Raw genomic sequence first — 8,678 nt, 5'->3', positions numbered from 1 at the left:
GCAATCCCACTACTGGGATATACCCTGAGAAAACCATAATTCAAAAAAGTCATGAACAGCAATGTTCATTGCAGCTGTATTTACAATAGCCAGGGCATGGAATCAATCTAAGTGTTCATCAACAGAAGAATGGATAAAGAAGATGTGGCACATATATACAATGGAATATTACTCAGCCATAAAAAGAAATGAAATTGAGTTATTTGTAGTGAGGTGGATGGACCTAGAGTCTGTCATACAGAGTGAAGTAAGTCAGAAAGAGGTGCTGTATGCTAACACATATATATGGAATCTGAAAAAAAAAAAAGGTCTGAAGAACCTAAGGGCAGGACAGGAGTAAAGACGCAGGCGTAGAGAATGGACTTGACGTGGGGAGGGGGAAGGGTAAGCTGGGACGAAGTGAGAGAGTGTCATGGACTTATATACAGTACCAAATGTAAAATAGATAGCTAGTGGGAAGCAGCCACATAGCACAGAGAGATCAGCTCAGTGCTTTGTGACCACCTAGAGGGGTGGGATAGAGAGGGTGAGAGGGAGACGCGAGAGGGTGTAGATATGGGGATATATGTGTATGTATGGCTTATTCACTTTGTTATAAAGCAGAAAGTAACACACCATTGTAAAGCAATTATACTCCAATAAAGTTGTTTAAAAATGTATTAAATAACTGAGATAAACAGTTATCTAAACATAAATGTAGTACAGTTGTATTAATATAAAAATCATATAACATTAAAAAAATCTACAAACAATAAATGCTGGAGAGGGTTTGGAGCAAAGGGAACCCTCTTGCACTATTGGTGGGAATGTAAATTGGTACAGCCACTATGGAGAACAGTATGGAGGTTCCTTACAAAACTAAAAATAGAACCACCATACGACCCAGCAATCCTGCTACTGGGCATAAACCCTGAGAAAACCATAATTCGAAGAGTCATGTACCACAATGTTAATTGCAGCACTATTTACAATAGCCAGGACATGGAAACAACCTAACTATCCATCATCGGATGAATGGATAAAGAAGATGTGGCACATATATACAATGGAATATTACTCAGCCATATAAAGAAACAAAATTGAATTTTTTGTAGTGAGGGGGATGGACCTAGAGGCTGTCATACAAGAGTGAAGTATGTCAGAAAGAAAAAAAACAAATACCGTATGCTAACGCATATATGGAATCTTAAAAAAATATATAAATGGTTCTGAAGAATCTAGGGGCAGGAGAGGAATAAAAACGCAGATGTAGAGAATGGACTTGAGCACACAAGGAGGGGGAGGGGTAAGCTTGGATGAAGTAGGAGAGTGACATGGACATATATACACTACCAAATGTAAAATAGATAGCTAGTGGGAAGCAGCTGCATAGCACAGGGAGATCAGCTTGTTGCTTTGTGACCACCTAGAGGGGTGGGATAGGGAGGATGGGAGGGAGACGCAAGAGGGAGGGGATATGGGGATATATGTATACATATAGCTGATTCACTTTGTTATATAGCAGAAACTAACATAACATTGTAAAGCAATTATACCCCAATAAAGATGTTTAAAAAAAAAAGAGTTATGGGACATAAAGAAGGAGAGGCAGATGGTACGTACAAATGGTTCCAGAATTTGGAGTTTGAAAAGGAGAACAGAGAATTCAGTATTTGAAAATACCATGGAGAATCAAGGAGGTAGAAGTAGCATTATGGCCAGAATTTTTGGAGATGCTTTGTGTACTTTAAGTTGGGCGATCTTTTATCATCTGTTCCTCAGGGGACTTTATTATGTTGTTGCCATACAATATTCTCTGATTTTGTTTTATCCAAGCATGTACTGTTTCTTTGTTTTTCAGTTCCTAATATAAATAACATGCTATTCATTTGTATATTGATTTTAGGTTTCAGTTTTGCTGTTTATACGTATATTCCATTCTGGTAGTCTGTGGATTCCTTTGTCAATTATCAATTATTATTTCCAGAAATCCTGAAACCAAGTATATTTCATTATATTCAGTATAACATCTGGGATATATTTCAATTCTATTTATATTTAGCTCAATCAGTAATATCCATCCTTTGGCTAATGTTATTATAAATTGATTTAGCTATATTTTAAATTAATTGAAAATTTTACCCATGGTAAATACATAAGATTATCATTGAATCAAAATATATACTATTAAATTAAAGATTAATTTTGGGATAACACAAATATACTTCCTGGCATATGTACAATCTTGTAAAAAATAATAAGCAGCTTATTGTTAAGCTGACTAGCATGAAAAATATTCAGCATGGTAAAAAATTAAAAGAAATGTGTTCTCTATATCCAGTGTTTCATTAATGGGGAAGTTAAACTTTATTCTTTTTATACTGTGGCTGAATTTTAAAAGTACAGAAGTCAGTAGCAGAATATAAGTTTTCAATACTATACTATTTGGTTTAAGAAAAATATTCTCTTCAAATTATAGAGTAATATTAATTCTTTTAATATTATAATGAGGGTGCCCACACCATAGTCTTTAAATCTGAAGCCTGATAGGACAGTCTGAGTTTAAATCCTGGTTTTGCCATTTAAGAACTGAGTGACCCTAGGCAAATTACTAAACCCTCTGACCCTCAATTTTTGCATATCTAAAAGGGGTTAATAGTGGTGTGTACATCACAGGAAGTTGTGAGTTTTGATTAGATTAATATATGTAAAATGATCAGAACAGTAATTGAACATATTAAGTGTCCTGCAATTGTTTGCTAGCATCATAATTCATTTGCATCTATACACAGCTCTTTTCAGTGTGCATGCAATTATATGAATATCACTGGGAATGACATTTTATCCTTACATAGTACTATTCTCATGATAGGTAGCTCAGACTTAGGTGTAGATGATAGAACTGTTCTACCAAATGAAATAGTTAAATTGATGATAGAGTTAAGGGTAGATTAGATCCTATTTAAAACCTATACGAAATGTGTCTCACACAGTATGTTGACAGTTACCGTTACTTGAATTTAATCTTTTCCCTACTCTTCTTTCTAGGGACTCAGTTAATCAGTGTTCCTTGAGTATCTAATATGTATCAAATATTATACTATGATTTTTTAAAATAATTAGTTAATTAATTTATTCTTCCCTGCGTTGGGTCTTTGTTGCTGGGCTCAGGCTTTCTCTTAGTTGCGGCGAGCTGGGGCTACTCTTCGTTGCGGTGCACGGACATCTCATTGCGTTGGCTTCTCTTGTTATGGAGCATGGGCTCTAGGCACACGGCCTTCAGTAGTTGTGGCACACGGGCTCAGTAGTTGTGGCTCGTGGGCTCTAGAGCACAGGCTCAGTAGTTGTGGCACATGGACTTAGTTGCTCCGCGGCATGTGGGGTCTTCCTGGACCGGGGATCGAACCCATGTCCCCTGCATTGGCAGGCAGATTCTTAACCACTGCGCCACCAGGGAAGTCCCTATACTATGATTTTAATGCTTAAGACAGGTGAAGTTATTGCCTTGAGGCAGCTTATACACTGGAGGGCAAGAGTTACATCAAACAAATAAGTATTGGTACTACAAAGAAAAAGTTACAGTAATATTATACTAAAAGAGGACATCTCTCCTGGTGCTGGGTGCAAAAGCCACCCTAACTGAAGTGCTATAATAACCTGAGATCAAAGAATGAAAACTTTAGCTACCTGAGGAGGAAAAGTACCAAGTAGAAAGCATGGGGTATGGGAGTTTACATGACATGTGTACTGACTGTAGAGAAATACAGGTGTGATGTGATGCTGGGGACGGAAAGAGAAGCCAGAACTCCTAGAACTCAGAGTTCCTGTTAAAGATAGTGACTTGGGGCTTCCCTGGTGGCGCAGTGGTTGAGAGTCCGCCTGCCGATGCAGGGGACACGGGTTCGTTCCCTGGTCTGGGAAGATCCCACATGCCGCGGAGTGGCTGGGCCCGTGAGCCATGGACGCTGAGCCTGTGCGTCTGGAGCCTGTGCTCTGCAACGGGAGAGGCCAGAACAGTGAGAGGCCCGCGTACCGCAAAAAAAAAAAAATAGTGACTTGGCCGACCCCCGAGGAGTCCCAGGCCATCAAAGCTCTTCAGAAAGACCTCGAACAATTTGCCAAGCTCCTAAAGCAGAAGAGGATCCCCCTGGGATACACCCAGGCCGATGTGGGGCTCACCCTGGGGGTTCTCTTTGGAAAGGTGTTCAGCCAAGCAACCATCTGCCGTTTTGAGGCTTTGCAGCTCAGTTTCAAGAACATGTGTAAGCTGCAGACCCTGCTGCAGAAGTGGGTGGAGGAAGCTGACAACAACGAGAATCTGCAGGGGATATGCAAGGCAGAGACCGTCATGCAGGCCCGGAAGAGAAAGCAGACCAGTATTGAGAACCGAGTGAGAGGCGACCTGGAGAGCATGTTCCTGCAGTGCCCAAAGCCCATCCTGCAGCAGATTAGCCACATGGCTCAGCACCTCGGGCTTGAGAAGGATGTGGTCCGAGTGTGATCCTGCAACCATCGCCAGAAGGGCAAACAATCAAGCAGTGACTTTTCGCAGCGAGAGGATTTTGAGGCTGCTGGATCTCCTTTCTCAGGGGGACCAGTATCCTTTCCTCTGGCGCCAGGGCCCCATTTTGGCACCCCAGGCTATGGGGGTCCTCATTTCACTACGCTGTACTCCTTGGTCCCATTTCCTGAGGCTGAGGCCTTTCCCTCGGTGTCTGTCACCACTCTGGGGCTCCCCCATGCATTCCAACAGAGGTGTCAGCCCTTCCCAGGAATGAGGACAGAGGAAGGGGGACAGCTAGGGAGAAAACCCTGGGATTCATACCAGGGCTTTGGGATTAAGTTCTTCATTCACTTAGAAAGGAATTGGGAGCACACAGGGTGTGGGGGCAGGGAGTTTGGGGGAACTGGTTGGAGGGAAGGTGAAGTTCAGTGATGCTCTTGATTTTAATCCCTGCATCACTCATCACTTTGTTCTTAAAGAAGCCTGGGACCTAGAAAAAAAGAAAAAAGATAGTGACTTGATGGACCCTAAGTCTTTTTGTTTGTGTTTTTGTTTCCTTACTAGCATGAACGTGAAATTACTAAGGTTATATTTTTAATGAAGGGGTTCACTTTAATGTTCTGTACCTTTGAACTGTATGCATTTAATAAGCATACCTATAAATCCTATAAATCTTGTTTTGATGATGACTCTGACTACTATGGGAAGATTAATTGAATGGAAGATGTGGAGAGAGCAGATAGGAGGCAATTTAGTAATGCAGGAGAGAGATTATTGCATCTCGGCCTGGAAGGATGGCTCTTGGAATGAAGAAAAGTGGATAATTTTAGAATCTTTAGAAGAGACAATTTGTAAAACTTGGCAGTTGATGGATAGGAAAAGAGATGAGTGTACTATGGTTCCCATATTTCTGGTTTGAGTGTATGAGGTGTGGAATATAGGACGAGGTACAGGTTTGGATATGGGGAAGTTTATAAGTTTAGCATTAAAGTAGTATTTTTTTCTTTTCGAATTAGGTCTGTACTACTGTGGGGCAAATGCAATGTTGAGATGAGTATATGGTCTGGAGTGCAGAAGAAAGCTCTCAATTGCAATATAAATCTACAAGTCATAGACACAGAGATGGAAATTGAAGGTATGGAAGTAAATCATGTTATAATGGAGGAAAGAATATAGAATAACAAAGAGGAGCACCTTGGAGCAACTAGAGCCTGAAAAAAAGCCAGCATTTAATGATCAGTTAAAGAAGGAGGAACTACTTATGAAAGGAAGCTAGAGAAAAAAATGGGAATGTGGTACATTAGATATCTAGGAAAGAGAGTTTTGAAAAAGGAGAGAATGGGCCCACAGGGTAGAATAATGTTAAGTTAAATAAAATGAGAGCTAAGAGTGTTTCATTAGGTTTAGTAAAGTGGTTATTGAGGCCAAAACAACTGTAGTGAGAACACATTAGGTACAGTAGTGAGAGTGGAAGAAATATTAGAATAAGCAGGAAGTGAGGAAATAAAGGGTAAATGTCTTGTTGGATATTTGAGTTTGGAAAAAAAGAGCAAATGTGATTGTCCAGAAGAGGAAATGGAATTGAGAGAGCATTTATTTGTTTTTGTTTTTGTTATAAGAAGGGAAGTAAGATTTGCCCATTTAGGGCAGGAGTCAGTATGGAGAGAATGACTAAAGATGGGGAAGAAAGTTTGTAATAGACACCTCCAGGGTCCTGGGAAGGTAAGAGGGATGCAGAACACAGAAGGAAAGGAAAAGGTGCCATGCAGAAGCAGGTTGGTTCATACATTCAGATGTTGGACATCAAGGGAGTTTCTGTTTAACACTTCTCCATTTCCTTGGTGAATAGAAGGCAGTAGCTTCCATAAAGTGTGAGGGGAAGGCCAGTAGAGTGGGGACCAGGGGTTGGAGAACAGTTGAGATTTTCAGAACAGGAGAATGAGAGAATGAGAGCTGACCAAACACGTGGATTGCCATGTGCTGGTAAATTCTTCTCAGAGGTGGTGACCATATATTTTATATGGATGTTAGCCAACTCTGAGATTGTTCCATGAGCACTCAGCAACTAAGATGCTTGTACAGAGAAGATGAGCAGTTGGATTCATTCAGGGTTGGGGATTTTAGGGCAGGTGCAATAAAAGCCCCAAAACGCAAGTGAGCTTAGGTTATTGGTGAGGATATGACTGCAAAGATGAACCACTGAATCCAAGCTGGATGGGCTTCATCTTTGTCATCATTATCTTCATCCATTATCATCTTCTGAATAAGGATGGAATTGAAGTCAGAAATGCCTGAAAAAAAGGAAGAAAGTAGACAGAGTGGTTGGTAACGGATGAAGGATTCTCCCATCTCATCATGCCTCTATCACCACAAAGACACTGTGTCGAAAGAACATTGTCTCTCCATCCAATTCTTGGGAATTAGTTAGTTAGTTAATCTTGGTGGTCAGAGCTAGACATTTGTTGGAACAAGTTTTGCTGGCAAGCCAGAACTTTGTACCTCAAGAGCCAGAGCCAATCTGGCTGATTCCTTTGTGACCACCCGCTTTCTGGCTTTCTCCTCCATTTGCTTGCCCTCCTGTTGGGTGAACGCTCTCACACATCATGTTTCTGGGGGAAGGGCGGAGCTGAAAGGGAAAGCACGTCAGCTAGGAAGACCTTCTCTCTGCCTGCTGACTCTAACCCATTCCATCCAGCAGACCTGCGTCCTCATCCATGCGGCTGGAGGTGTGGGTTCCCTTCACAGCCAGCTCTGTGATATCTCTGCAGGCGTACCTGGGGGCGCTGTTCCAAGATCTAGGTTAGAGTGGAAGGCAAAAGATCCCTTTTAGCCTCAAGCCTAAACTTTGTTCTCCCATCTGGTATAATGGAGAGGTTATGAATGGGGTTTTGTTGTCTGCATTTGATCTCTAGCTATGGGTCTTTGACCAGGTTATTTAAGCTCCCGATTTTTCATCTAAAAGTGGAACACTAATAATACCCATCTCACAGGTTGGTAATGAAGACCGAACAAGTTAATGCATGTAAAACACTTATCCAATACCTAAAGTATCATACTTAATAAATATTAGTTTTTAAAAATGAATTATTAAGTTACCAGTGGGCTCTTAATGTTATTTTAGAAGGTGATTAGTTTTGTTTGTTTTTTTTTTGTATTAAAACAACACAAGTTTATTATCTTTCAGTGTTGGAGGTCAGGGGTCTGGTGTGGTTCTCAATGGACTGAGATCAAGTTGTTGGCAGGGTATGTTCCTTTTGGAGGCTCTTGGGGAGAATCCATTCCCACGCCTTTTCCAGTTTCTAGAAGCCACCTGCGTTCCTTGGCTTGTGGCCCCTTTCTGGCTTCAAAGCCAGAAAGGTAGCATCTTCCAGTCTCTCTCTGACTCTGACTCTCCTGCTTTCTTCTTGTGATTACATTGGGCCCACCAGGATAATCTCCCCATCTCAAGATTCTTAATTCTTTTGCAAAGCCCATTTTGCCACTTAAGGTGACATTCTATAGAATGTGGACATCTTTGGAGGGCCAATATTCTGACTACCACTGGAGGCTACTGCAAAAATCCAGGCAAGAGATGATGGTGAACTGAGTCAGAGTGACAGCAGTGAAGATGGTGAGAAGTGGTGTTGTTCTGGATATATTTTGAGGGTAGAGCCAACAGGATATTCTGAGATTGGACGTGGATCTTTCTTTTCCAGTGGAGGGGGACTTCCAGTCTACCTCTGTGTTGGGGCTGGACCTCGGTGAGGATGTGGGTTTCTCTGGCATGAGGACCAAGGAGTCACAGGTCCATTACTGGAAGCTATGTGGCCCGCTAGGGCCTGGTGCCTGTTGCATGGCCTGCACTTGCTGAGTTGAATGGGTATGAAGTCGGTCTTATAACCTGCCATTAGCTCAAGTGCAGGGGCCCTCCAGGGCACAGTCTCCCCCCACTCCCCACTGTCCAGGTTCTGCTGGGCCTGTCCTACCCCTATTTCTAACTTTTGGCCTGTTCCCCGGGAAGGTCACACTTGCTCCCAGGTCCGTCACATGTCATTTATTTATGTGTTTGTTTATGTGTGAAACCAAGTCCCCCTAAAACCGAGTTCCCTTACTGAGTTTATGATTAATCTCTCTATCCAAAACTTTATTCCCTTGCTTGTCTCCTCTGACCTCAATCCCTTTCTTGTCCCCTCTGGCCTCAATCCTATGCTAACTG

The 8,678-nt window shown here is 41.8% G+C and overlaps 1 pseudogene; it reads left to right on the top strand.

Annotated features, from left to right (window-relative positions):
* The first annotated feature begins 3,489 nt into the window (after positions 1-3,489).
* On the top strand, positions 3,490-6,249 carry LOC114902598 (annotated as a pseudogene).
* The last annotated feature ends 2,429 nt before the right edge of the window (positions 6,250-8,678 follow it).

This window comes from Monodon monoceros, unplaced genomic scaffold (assembly GCF_005190385.1).
Source record: "Monodon monoceros isolate NGI ecotype Baffin Bay Population unplaced genomic scaffold, NGI_Narwhal_1 Super_Scaffold_20, whole genome shotgun sequence".
Classification (NCBI taxonomy): Eukaryota; Metazoa; Chordata; class Mammalia; order Artiodactyla; family Monodontidae; genus Monodon; species Monodon monoceros.
Note: the sequence above shows the minus strand (reverse complement) of the source record. Positions and strands in the feature narration are given on the sequence as shown.